The sequence below is a fragment of the Pristiophorus japonicus genome, chromosome 8 (assembly GCF_044704955.1).
Source record: "Pristiophorus japonicus isolate sPriJap1 chromosome 8, sPriJap1.hap1, whole genome shotgun sequence".
Classification (NCBI taxonomy): domain Eukaryota; kingdom Metazoa; phylum Chordata; class Chondrichthyes; family Pristiophoridae; genus Pristiophorus; species Pristiophorus japonicus.
Window position 1 is genome coordinate 175,680,673 of NC_091984.1, and position 12,969 is coordinate 175,693,641.

General features: G+C 45.6%; 12 non-coding genes across 12 annotated transcripts; all 12 read right to left on the reverse strand.

Moving 5' to 3' along the window:
* Nucleotides 1-375: 375 nt before the first annotated feature.
* On the reverse strand, nt 376-457 carry trnal-cag (transfer RNA leucine (anticodon CAG)). The gene has a single exon. It is a non-coding gene; the product is annotated as a tRNA-Leu (tRNA).
* Nucleotides 458-1,430: 973 nt separating this feature from the next.
* On the reverse strand, nt 1,431-1,512 carry trnal-cag (transfer RNA leucine (anticodon CAG)). The gene has a single exon. It is a non-coding gene; the product is annotated as a tRNA-Leu (tRNA).
* Nucleotides 1,513-2,485: 973 nt separating this feature from the next.
* Nucleotides 2,486-2,567, reverse strand: trnal-cag (transfer RNA leucine (anticodon CAG)). The gene has a single exon. It is a non-coding gene; the product is annotated as a tRNA-Leu (tRNA).
* A 973-nt stretch (nt 2,568-3,540) lies between these two features.
* On the reverse strand, nt 3,541-3,622 carry trnal-cag (transfer RNA leucine (anticodon CAG)). Its single transcript has one exon. It is a non-coding gene; the product is annotated as a tRNA-Leu (tRNA).
* Nucleotides 3,623-4,595: 973 nt separating this feature from the next.
* Nucleotides 4,596-4,677, reverse strand: trnal-cag (transfer RNA leucine (anticodon CAG)). The gene has a single exon. It is a non-coding gene; the product is annotated as a tRNA-Leu (tRNA).
* A 973-nt stretch (nt 4,678-5,650) lies between these two features.
* On the reverse strand, nt 5,651-5,732 carry trnal-cag (transfer RNA leucine (anticodon CAG)). Its single transcript has one exon. It is a non-coding gene; the product is annotated as a tRNA-Leu (tRNA).
* A 973-nt stretch (nt 5,733-6,705) lies between these two features.
* On the reverse strand, nt 6,706-6,787 carry trnal-cag (transfer RNA leucine (anticodon CAG)). The gene has a single exon. It is a non-coding gene; the product is annotated as a tRNA-Leu (tRNA).
* Nucleotides 6,788-7,760: 973 nt separating this feature from the next.
* trnal-cag (transfer RNA leucine (anticodon CAG)) lies at nt 7,761-7,842 on the reverse strand. The gene has a single exon. It is a non-coding gene; the product is annotated as a tRNA-Leu (tRNA).
* A 973-nt stretch (nt 7,843-8,815) lies between these two features.
* Nucleotides 8,816-8,897, reverse strand: trnal-cag (transfer RNA leucine (anticodon CAG)). The gene has a single exon. It is a non-coding gene; the product is annotated as a tRNA-Leu (tRNA).
* A 973-nt stretch (nt 8,898-9,870) lies between these two features.
* Nucleotides 9,871-9,952, reverse strand: trnal-cag (transfer RNA leucine (anticodon CAG)). Its single transcript has one exon. It is a non-coding gene; the product is annotated as a tRNA-Leu (tRNA).
* Nucleotides 9,953-10,925: 973 nt separating this feature from the next.
* trnal-cag (transfer RNA leucine (anticodon CAG)) lies at nt 10,926-11,007 on the reverse strand. The gene has a single exon. It is a non-coding gene; the product is annotated as a tRNA-Leu (tRNA).
* A 973-nt stretch (nt 11,008-11,980) lies between these two features.
* trnal-cag (transfer RNA leucine (anticodon CAG)) lies at nt 11,981-12,062 on the reverse strand. The gene has a single exon. It is a non-coding gene; the product is annotated as a tRNA-Leu (tRNA).
* Nucleotides 12,063-12,969: the final 907 nt, after the last annotated feature.

Here is a 12,969-nt window from a genome sequence, read left to right on the forward strand (position 1 = left end):
AGTTACAGTCGGTTCATTATCAAAATAGCCGAGTGGTTTAAGGTGCCAAACTCAAAGACTGTAACCCTTACCTTACCAAAGGTTGGTGTATTCTGGGACGTGGGTGCCAAGCCCACTTCTAGCGGCGTGGTTTCCAATCCCACTTCTGACATTTACTTTTTATCCACACAAATGCGGCCAGCGTGCAAAAAGCATGCTCAACTGGCCTTCAATTTTCAAGTGGTGACATCAAACTCTTCGATGGTATTGCCATTTGCCAACAAACGAAAGGCACCGCTCACAGTCCAACTACTTTTCCACACCAAAATGGCCCCATTGTGAAACAGGTGCCCATGCTTGTGCTGACAGAATGCAAGTGTTACGCAGGGAAAATTCTGGCAGCGGTGGGATTTGAACCCACGCCTCCGAAGAGACTGGAACCTGGATCCAGCGCCTTAGACCGCTCGGCCACGCTACCACTGGAAGCAGCTTCTGTTCTGGAACGAGTGACCGTTGAGTGTAATGTGACTTTGTTATGCGGAAAATAATAATTAAGGCAATTAAAGTGGTAGACAGTGAACTCTCGAGAAACGATTTTGCAACATACCGGTCACAGGAACCTACGTATCCACAGGGCAACAACAGAAATTAGGTGCATGTTGGGACAAACCAGTTACAACATTCATTCAATATTTATTCCTATATCAACATCACTGACAAAAACAGATTATCTGGTCATGAACACATTGCTGTTTGTGGGATCGTGCTGTGTGCATCCTGGCTGCGCCATTTCCCACATTACAACAGTGACTCACTTTAAAAATACTTCATTGGCTGTAAAGCGTTTTGGGACATGAAAGGCGCCAACACACTGCAGAAAATTTTACCCGATAGCTGGCAAAATGCGAGCTGTTGTGAGAAATACGTGTGTTGGTTGCATTGCAGGCATGATAAACTTAATGACTGGCGCTGCCTGTTAAGTGATGTCGTAACAATGTACGTGTTGTGTGATTGCACAGGAGGAAGGATTGTGATGCAACTCAGTAAATGTGCAGAATTGGAGTACGCTTTTCTGCAGTTACAGTCGGTTCATTATCAAAATAGCCGAGTGGTTTAAGGTGCCAAACTCAAAGACTGTAACCCTTACCTTACCAAAGGTTGGTGTATTCTGGGACGTGGGTGCCAAGCCCACTTCTAGCGGCGTGGTTTCCAATCCCACTTCTGACATTTACTTTTTATCCACACAAATGCGGCCAGCGTGCAAAAAGCATGCTCAACTGGCCTTCAATTTTCAAGTGGTGACATCAAACACTTCGATGGTATTGCCATTTGCCAACAAACTAAAGGCACCGCTCACAGTCCAACTACTTTTCCACACCAAAATGGCCCCATTGTGAAACAGGTGCCCATGCTTGTGCTGACAGAATGCAAGTGTTACGCAGGGAAAATTCTGGCAGCGGTGGGATTTGAACCCACGCCTCCGAAGAGACTGGAACCTGGATCCAGCGCCTTAGACCGCTCGGCCACGCTACCACTGAAAGCAGCTTCTGTTCTGGAACGAGTGACCGTTGAGTGTAATGTGACTTTGTTATGCGGAAAATAATAATTAAGGCAATTAAAGTGGTAGACAGTGAACTCTCGAGAAACGATTTTGCAACATACCGGTCACAGGAACCTACGTATCCACAGGGCAACAACAGAAATTAGGTGCATGTTGGGACAAACCAGTTACAACATTCATTCAATATTTATTCCTATATCAACATCACTGACAAAAACAGATTATCTGGTCATGAACACATTGCTGTTTGTGGGATCGTGCTGTGTGCATACTGGCTGCGCCATTTCCCACATTACAACAGTGACTCACTTTAAAAATACTTCATTGGCTGTAAAGCGTTTTGGGACATGAAAGGCGCCAACACACTGCAGAAAATTTTACCCGATAGCTGGCAAAATGCGAGCTGTTGTGAGAAATACGTGTGTTGGTTGCATTGCAGGCATGATAAACTTAATGACTGGCGCTGCCTGTTAAGTGATGTCGTAACAATGTACGTGTTGTGTGATTGCACAGGAGGAAGGATTGTGATGCAACTCAGTAAATGTGCAGAATTGGAGTACGCTTTTCTGCAGTTACAGTCGGTTCATTATCAAAATAGCCGAGTGGTTTAAGGTGCCAAACTCAAAGACTGTAACCCTTACCTTACCAAAGGTTGGTGTATTCTGGGACGTGGGTGCCAAGCCCACTTCTAGCGGCGTGGTTTCCAATCCCACTTCTGACATTTACTTTTTATCCACACAAATGCGGCCAGCGTGCAAAAAGCATGCTCAACTGGCCTTCAATTTTCAAGTGGTGACATCAAACTCTTCGATGGTATTGCCATTTGCCAACAAACGAAAGGCACCGCTCACAGTCCAACTACTTTTCCACACCAAAATGGCCCCATTGTGAAACAGGTGCCCATGGTTGTGCTGACAGAATGCAAGTGTTACGCAGGGAAAATTCTGGCAGCGGTGGGATTTGAACCCACGCCTCCGAAGAGACTGGAACCTGGATCCAGCGCCTTAGACCGCTCGGCCACGCTACCACTGGAAGCAGCTTCTGTTCTGGAACGAGTGACCGTTGAGTGTAATGTGACTTTGTTATGCGGAAAATAATAATTAAGGCAATTAAAGTGGTAGACAGTGAACTCTCGAGAAACGATTTTGCAACATACCGGTCACAGGAACCTACGTATCCACAGGGCAACAACAGAAATTAGGTGCATGTTGGGACAAACCAGTTACAACATTCATTCAATATTTATTCCTATATCAACATCACTGACAAAAACAGATTATCTGGTCATGAACACATTGCTGTTTGTGGGATCGTGCTGTGTGCATCCTGGCTGCGCCATTTCCCACATTACAACAGTGACTCACTTTAAAAATACTTCATTGGCTGTAAAGCGTTTTGGGACATGAAAGGCGCCAACACACTGCAGAAAATTTTACCCGATAGCTGGCAAAATGCGAGCTGTTGTGAGAAATACGTGTGTTGGTTGCATTGCAGGCATGATAAACTTAATGACTGGCGCTGCCTGTTAAGTGATGTCGTAACAATGTACGTGTTGTGTGATTGCACAGGAGGAAGGATTGTGATGCAACTCAGTAAATGTGCAGAATTGGAGCACGCTTTTCTGCAGTTACAGTCGGTTCATTGTCAGGGTGGCCGAGTGGTTTAAGGTGCCAAACTCAAAGACTGTAACCCTTACCTTACCAAAGGTTGGTGTATTCTGGGACGTGGGTGCCAAGCCCACTTCTAGCGGCGTGGTTTCCAATCCCACTTCTGACATTTACTTTTTATCCACACAAATGCGGCCAGCGTGCAAAAAGCATGCTCAACTGGCCTTCAATTTTCAAGTGGTGACATCAAACTCTTCGATGGTATTGCCATTTGCCAACAAACGAAAGGCACCGCTCACAGTCCAACTACTTTTCCACACCAAAATGGCCCCATTGTGAAACAGGTGCCCATGCTTGTGCTGACAGAATGCAAGTGTTACGCAGGGAAAATTCTGGCAGCAGTGGGATTTGAACCCACGCCTCCGAAGAGACTGGAACCTGGATCCAGCGCCTTAGACCGCTCGGCCACGCTACCACTGGAAGCAGCTTCTGTTCTGGAACGAGTGACCGTTGAGTGTAATGTGACTTTGTTATGCGGAAAATAATAATTAAGGCAATTAAAGTGGTAGACAGTGAACTCTCGAGAAACGATTTTGCAACATACCGGTCACAGGAACCTACGTATCCACAGGGCAACAACAGAAATTAGGTGCATGTTGGGACAAACCAGTTACAACATTCATTCAATATTTATTCCTATATCAACATCACTGACAAAAACAGATTATCTGGTCATGAACACATTGCTGTTTGTGGGATCGTGCTGTGTGCATCCTGGCTGCGCCATTTCCCACATTACAACAGTGACTCACTTTAAAAATACTTCATTGGCTGTAAAGCGTTTTGGGACATGAAAGGCGCCAACTCACTGCAGAAAATTTTACCCGATAGCTGGCAAAATGCGAGCTGTTGTGAGAAATACGTGTGTTGGTTGCATTGCAGGCATGATAAACTTAATGACTGGCGCTGCCTGTTAAGTGATGTCGTAACAATGTACGTGTTGTGTGATTGCACAGGAGGAAGGATTGTGATGCAACTCAGTAAATGTGCAGAATTGGAGCACGCTTTTCTGCAGTTACAGTCGGTTCATTGTCAGGGTGGCCGAGTGGTTTAAGGTGCCAAACTCAAAGACTGTAACCCTTACCTTACCAAAGGTTGGTGTATTCTGGGACGTGGGTGCCAAGCCCACTTCTAGCGGCGTGGTTTCCAATCCCACTTCTGACATTTACTTTTTATCCACACAAATGCGGCCAGCGTGCAAAAAGCATGCTCAACTGGCCTTCAATTTTCAAGTGGTGACATCAAACACTTCGATGGTATTGCCATTTGCCAACAAACTAAAGGCACCGCTCACAGTCCAACTACTTTTCCACACCAAAATGGCCCCATTGTGAAACAGGTGCCCATGCTTGTGCTGACAGAATGCAAGTGTTACGCAGGGAAAATTCTGGCAGCGGTGGGATTTGAACCCACGCCTCCGAAGAGACTGGAACCTGGATCCAGCGCCTTAGACCGCTCGGCCACGCTACCACTGGAAGCAGCTTCTGTTCTGGAACGAGTGACCGTTGAGTGTAATGTGACTTTGTTATGCGGAAAATAATAATTAAGGCAATTAAAGTGGTAGACAGTGAACTCTCGAGAAACGATTTTGCAACATACCGGTCACAGGAACCTACGTATCCACAGGGCAACAACAGAAATTAGGTGCATGTTGGGACAAACCAGTTACAACATTCATTCAATATTTATTCCTATATCAACATCACTGACAAAAACAGATTATCTGGTCATGAACACATTGCTGTTTGTGGGATCGTGCTGTGTGCATACTGGCTGCGCCATTTCCCACATTACAACAGTGACTCACTTTAAAAATACTTCATTGGCTGTAAAGCGTTTTGGGACATGAAAGGCGCCAACACACTGCAGAAAATTTTACCCGATAGCTGGCAAAATGCGAGCTGTTGTGAGAAATACGTGTGTTGGTTGCATTGCAGGCATGATAAACTTAATGACTGGCGCTGCCTGTTAAGTGATGTCGTAACAATGTACGTGTTGTGTGATTGCACAGGAGGAAGGATTGTGATGCAACTCAGTAAATGTGCAGAATTGGAGTACGCTTTTCTGCAGTTACAGTCGGTTCATTATCAAAATAGCCGAGTGGTTTAAGGTGCCAAACTCAAAGACTGTAACCCTTACCTTACCAAAGGTTGGTGTATTCTGGGACGTGGGTGCCAAGCCCACTTCTAGCGGCGTGGTTTCCAATCCCACTTCTGACATTTACTTTTTATCCACACAAATGCGGCCAGCGTGCAAAAAGCATGCTCAACTGGCCTTCAATTTTCAAGTGGTGACATCAAACTCTTCGATGGTATTGCCATTTGCCAACAAACGAAAGGCACCGCTCACAGTCCAACTACTTTTCCACACCAAAATGGCCCCATTGTGAAACAGGTGCCCATGCTTGTGCTGACAGAATGCAAGTGTTACGCAGGGAAAATTCTGGCAGCAGTGGGATTTGAACCCACGCCTCCGAAGAGACTGGAACCTGGATCCAGCGCCTTAGACCGCTCGGCCACGCTACCACTGGAAGCAGCTTCTGTTCTGGAACGAGTGACCGTTGAGTGTAATGTGACTTTGTTATGCGGAAAATAATAATTAAGGCAATTAAAGTGGTAGACAGTGAACTCTCGAGAAACGATTTTGCAACATACCGGTCACAGGAACCTACGTATCCACAGGGCAACAACAGAAATTAGGTGCATGTTGGGACAAACCAGTTACAACATTCATTCAATATTTATTCCTATATCAACATCACTGACAAAAACAGATTATCTGGTCATGAACACATTGCTGTTTGTGGGATCGTGCTGTGTGCATCCTGGCTGCGCCATTTCCCACATTACAACAGTGACTCACTTTAAAAATACTTCATTGGCTGTAAAGCGTTTTGGGACATGAAAGGCGCCAACACACTGCAGAAAATTTTACCCGATAGCTGGCAAAATGCGAGCTGTTGTGAGAAATACGTGTGTTGGTTGCATTGCAGGCATGATAAACTTAATGACTGGCGCTGCCTGTTAAGTGATGTCGTAACAATGTACGTGTTGTGTGATTGCACAGGAGGAAGGATTGTGATGCAACTCAGTAAATGTGCAGAATTGGAGCACGCTTTTCTGCAGTTACAGTCGGTTCATTGTCAGGGTGGCCGAGTGGTTTAAGGTGCCAAACTCAAAGACTGTAACCCTTACCTTACCAAAGGTTGGTGTATTCTGGGACGTGGGTGCCAAGCCCACTTCTAGCGGCGTGGTTTCCAATCCCACTTCTGACATTTACTTTTTATCCACACAAATGCGGCCAGCGTGCAAAAAGCATGCTCAACTGGCCTTCAATTTTCAAGTGGTGACATCAAACACTTCGATGGTATTGCCATTTGCCAACAAACTAAAGGCACCGCTCACAGTCCAACTACTTTTCCACACCAAAATGGCCCCATTGTGAAACAGGTGCCCATGCTTGTGCTGACAGAATGCAAGTGTTACGCAGGGAAAATTCTGGCAGCGGTGGGATTTGAACCCACGCCTCCGAAGAGACTGGAACCTGGATCCAGCGCCTTAGACCGCTCGGCCACGCTACCACTGGAAGCAGCTTCTGTTCTGGAACGAGTGACCGTTGAGTGTAATGTGACTTTGTTATGCGGAAAATAATAATTAAGGCAATTAAAGTGGTAGACAGTGAACTCTCGAGAAACGATTTTGCAACATACCGGTCACAGGAACCTACGTATCCACAGGGCAACAACAGAAATTAGGTGCATGTTGGGACAAACCAGTTACAACATTCATTCAATATTTATTCCTATATCAACATCACTGACAAAAACAGATTATCTGGTCATGAACACATTGCTGTTTGTGGGATCGTGCTGTGTGCATACTGGCTGCGCCATTTCCCACATTACAACAGTGACTCACTTTAAAAATACTTCATTGGCTGTAAAGCGTTTTGGGACATGAAAGGCGCCAACACACTGCAGAAAATTTTACCCGATAGCTGGCAAAATGCGAGCTGTTGTGAGAAATACGTGTGTTGGTTGCATTGCAGGCATGATAAACTTAATGACTGGCGCTGCCTGTTAAGTGATGTCGTAACAATGTACGTGTTGTGTGATTGCACAGGAGGAAGGATTGTGATGCAACTCAGTAAATGTGCAGAATTGGAGTACGCTTTTCTGCAGTTACAGTCGGTTCATTATCAAAATAGCCGAGTGGTTTAAGGTGCCAAACTCAAAGACTGTAACCCTTACCTTACCAAAGGTTGGTGTATTCTGGGACGTGGGTGCCAAGCCCACTTCTAGCGGCGTGGTTTCCAATCCCACTTCTGACATTTACTTTTTATCCACACAAATGCGGCCAGCGTGCAAAAAGCATGCTCAACTGGCCTTCAATTTTCAAGTGGTGACATCAAACTCTTCGATGGTATTGCCATTTGCCAACAAACGAAAGGCACCGCTCACAGTCCAACTACTTTTCCACACCAAAATGGCCCCATTGTGAAACAGGTGCCCATGGTTGTGCTGACAGAATGCAAGTGTTACGCAGGGAAAATTCTGGCAGCGGTGGGATTTGAACCCACGCCTCCGAAGAGACTGGAACCTGGATCCAGCGCCTTAGACCGCTCGGCCACGCTACCACTGGAAGCAGCTTCTGTTCTGGAACGAGTGACCGTTGAGTGTAATGTGACTTTGTTATGCGGAAAATAATAATTAAGGCAATTAAAGTGGTAGACAGTGAACTCTCGAGAAACGATTTTGCAACATACCGGTCACAGGAACCTACGTATCCACAGGGCAACAACAGAAATTAGGTGCATGTTGGGACAAACCAGTTACAACATTCATTCAATATTTATTCCTATATCAACATCACTGACAAAAACAGATTATCTGGTCATGAACACATTGCTGTTTGTGGGATCGTGCTGTGTGCATCCTGGCTGCGCCATTTCCCACATTACAACAGTGACTCACTTTAAAAATACTTCATTGGCTGTAAAGCGTTTTGGGACATGAAAGGCGCCAACACACTGCAGAAAATTTTACCCGATAGCTGGCAAAATGCGAGCTGTTGTGAGAAATACGTGTGTTGGTTGCATTGCAGGCATGATAAACTTAATGACTGGCGCTGCCTGTTAAGTGATGTCGTAACAATGTACGTGTTGTGTGATTGCACAGGAGGAAGGATTGTGATGCAACTCAGTAAATGTGCAGAATTGGAGCACGCTTTTCTGCAGTTACAGTCGGTTCATTGTCAGGGTGGCCGAGTGGTTTAAGGTGCCAAACTCAAAGACTGTAACCCTTACCTTACCAAAGGTTGGTGTATTCTGGGACGTGGGTGCCAAGCCCACTTCTAGCGGCGTGGTTTCCAATCCCACTTCTGACATTTACTTTTTATCCACACAAATGCGGCCAGCGTGCAAAAAGCATGCTCAACTGGCCTTCAATTTTCAAGTGGTGACATCAAACTCTTCGATGGTATTGCCATTTGCCAACAAACGAAAGGCACCGCTCACAGTCCAACTACTTTTCCACACCAAAATGGCCCCATTGTGAAACAGGTGCCCATGGTTGTGCTGACAGAATGCAAGTGTTACGCAGGGAAAATTCTGGCAGCGGTGGGATTTGAACCCACGCCTCCGAAGAGACTGGAACCTGGATCCAGCGCCTTAGACCGCTCGGCCACGCTACCACTGGAAGCAGCTTCTGTTCTGGAACGAGTGACCGTTGAGTGTAATGTGACTTTGTTATGCGGAAAATAATAATTAAGGCAATTAAAGTGGTAGACAGTGAACTCTCGAGAAACGATTTTGCAACATACCGGTCACAGGAACCTACGTATCCACAGGGCAACAACAGAAATTAGGTGCATGTTGGGACAAACCAGTTACAACATTCATTCAATATTTATTCCTATATCAACATCACTGACAAAAACAGATTATCTGGTCATGAACACATTGCTGTTTGTGGGATCGTGCTGTGTGCATCCTGGCTGCGCCATTTCCCACATTACAACAGTGACTCACTTTAAAAATACTTCATTGGCTGTAAAGCGTTTTGGGACATGAAAGGCGCCAACACACTGCAGAAAATTTTACCCGATAGCTGGCAAAATGCGAGCTGTTGTGAGAAATACGTGTGTTGGTTGCATTGCAGGCATGATAAACTTAATGACTGGCGCTGCCTGTTAAGTGATGTCGTAACAATGTACGTGTTGTGTGATTGCACAGGAGGAAGGATTGTGATGCAACTCAGTAAATGTGCAGAATTGGAGCACGCTTTTCTGCAGTTACAGTCGGTTCATTGTCAGGGTGGCCGAGTGGTTTAAGGTGCCAAACTCAAAGACTGTAACCCTTACCTTACCAAAGGTTGGTGTATTCTGGGACGTGGGTGCCAAGCCCACTTCTAGCGGCGTGGTTTCCAATCCCACTTCTGACATTTACTTTTTATCCACACAAATGCGGCCAGCGTGCAAAAAGCATGCTCAACTGGCCTTCAATTTTCAAGTGGTGACATCAAACTCTTCGATGGTATTGCCATTTGCCAACAAACGAAAGGCACCGCTCACAGTCCAACTACTTTTCCACACCAAAATGGCCCCATTGTGAAACAGGTGCCCATGCTTGTGCTGACAGAATGCAAGTGTTACGCAGGGAAAATTCTGGCAGCAGTGGGATTTGAACCCACGCCTCCGAAGAGACTGGAACCTGGATCCAGCGCCTTAGACCGCTCGGCCACGCTACCACTGGAAGCAGCTTCTGTTCTGGAACGAGTGACCGTTGAGTGTAATGTGACTTTGTTATGCGGAAAATAATAATTAAGGCAATTAAAGTGGTAGACAGTGAACTCTCGAGAAACGATTTTGCAACATACCGGTCACAGGAACCTACGTATCCACAGGGCAACAACAGAAATTAGGTGCATGTTGGGACAAACCAGTTACAACATTCATTCAATATTTATTCCTATATCAACATCACTGACAAAAACAGATTATCTGGTCATGAACACATTGCTGTTTGTGGGATCGTGCTGTGTGCATCCTGGCTGCGCCATTTCCCACATTACAACAGTGACTCACTTTAAAAATACTTCATTGGCTGTAAAGCGTTTTGGGACATGAAAGGCGCCAACACACTGCAGAAAATTTTACCCGATAGCTGGCAAAATGCGAGCTGTTGTGAGAAATACGTGTGTTGGTTGCATTGCAGGCATGATAAACTTAATGACTGGCGCTGCCTGTTAAGTGATGTCGTAACAATGTACGTGTTGTGTGATTGCACAGGAGGAAGGATTGTGATGCAACTCAGTAAATGTGCAGAATTGGAGCACGCTTTACTGCAGTTACAGTCGGTTCATTATCAAAATAGCCGAGTGGTTTAAGGTGCCAAACTCAAAGACTGTAACCCTTACCTTACCAAAGGTTGGTGTATTCTGGGACGTGGGTGCCAAGCCCACTTCTAGCGGCGTGGTTTCCAATCCCACTTCTGACATTTACTTTTTATCCACACAAATGCGGCCAGCGTGCAAAAAGCATGCTCAACTGGCCTTCAATTTTCAAGTGGTGACATCAAACTCTTCGATGGTATTGCCATTTGCCAACAAACGAAAGGCACCGCTCACAGTCCAACTACTTTTCCACACCAAAATGGCCCCATTGTGAAACAGGTGCCCATGCTTGTGCTGACAGAATGCAAGTGTTACGCAGGGAAAATTCTGGCAGCGGTGGGATTTGAACCCACGCCTCCGAAGAGACTGGAACCTGGATCCAGCGCCTTAGACCGCTCGGCCACGCTACCACTGGAAGCAGCTTCTGTTCTGGAACGAGTGACCGTTGAGTGTAATGTGACTTTGTTATGCGGAAAATAATAATTAAGGCAATTAAAGTGGTAGACAGTGAACTCTCGAGAAACGATTTTGCAACATACCGGTCACAGGAACCTACGTATCCACAGGGCAACAACAGAAATTAGGTGCATGTTGGGACAAACCAGTTACAACATTCATTCAATATTTATTCCTATATCAACATCACTGACAAAAACAGATTATCTGGTCATGAACACATTGCTGTTTGTGGGATCGTGCTGTGTGCATCCTGGCTGCGCCATTTCCCACATTACAACAGTGACTCACTTTAAAAATACTTCATTGGCTGTAAAGCGTTTTGGGACATGAAAGGCGCCAACACACTGCAGAAAATTTTACCCGATAGCTGGCAAAATGCGAGCTGTTGTGAGAAATACGTGTGTTGGTTGCATTGCAGGCATGATAAACTTAATGACTGGCGCTGCCTGTTAAGTGATGTCGTAACAATGTACGTGTTGTGTGATTGCACAGGAGGAAGGATTGTGATGCAACTCAGTAAATGTGCAGAATTGGAGTACGCTTTTCTGCAGTTACAGTCGGTTCATTATCAAAATAGCCGAGTGGTTTAAGGTGCCAAACTCAAAGACTGTAACCCTTACCTTACCAAAGGTTGGTGTATTCTGGGACGTGGGTGCCAAGCCCACTTCTAGCGGCGTGGTTTCCAATCCCACTTCTGACATTTACTTTTTATCCACACAAATGCGGCCAGCGTGCAAAAAGCATGCTCAACTGGCCTTCAATTTTCAAGTGGTGACATCAAACACTTCGATGGTATTGCCATTTGCCAACAAACTAAAGGCACCGCTCACAGTCCAACTACTTTTCCACACCAAAATGGCCCCATTGTGAAACAGGTGCCCATGCTTGTGCTGACAGAATGCAAGTGTTACGCAGGGAAAATTCTGGCAGCGGTGGGATTTGAACCCACGCCTCCGAAGAGACTGGAACCTGGATCCAGCGCCTTAGACCGCTCGGCCACGCTACCACTGGACGCAGCTTCTGTTCTGGAACGAGTGAACGTTGAGTGAAATGTGACTTTGCCATGCGGAAAATAATAATTAAGGCAATTAAAGTGGTAGACAGTGAACTCTCGAGAAACGATTTTGCAACATACCGGTCACAGGAACCTACGTATCCACAGGGCAACAACAGAAATTAGGTGCATGTTGGGACAAACCAGTTACAACATTCATTCAATATTTATTCCTATATCAACATCACTGACAAAAACAGATTATCTGGTCATGAACACATTGCTGTTTGTGGGATCGTGCTGTGTGCATACTGGCTGCGCCATTTCCCACATTACAACAGTGACTCACTTTAAAAATACTTCATTGGCTGTAAAGCGTTTTGGGACATGAAAGGCGCCAACACACTGCAGAAAATTTTACCCGATAGCTGGCAAAATGCGAGCTGTTGTGAGAAATACGTGTGTTGGTTGCATTGCAGGCATGATAAACTTAATGACTGGCGCTGCCTGTTAAGTGATGTCGTAACAATGTACGTGTTGTGTGATTGCACAGGAGGAAGGATTGTGATGCAACTCAGTAAATGTGCAGAATTGGAGTACGCTTTTCTGCAGTTACAGTCGGTTCATTATCAAAATAGCCGAGTGGTTTAAGGTGCCAAACTCAAAGACTGTAACCCTTACCTTACCAAAGGTTGGTGTATTCTGGGACGTGGGTGCCAAGCCCACTTCTAGCGGCGTGGTTTCCAATCCCACTTCTGACATTTACTTTTTATCCACACAAATGCGGCCAGCGTGCAAAAAGCATGCTCAACTGGCCTTCAATTTTCAAGTGGTGACATCAAACTCTTCGATGGTATTGCCATTTGCCAACAAACGAAAGGCACCGCTCACAGTCCAACTACTTTTCCACACCAAAATG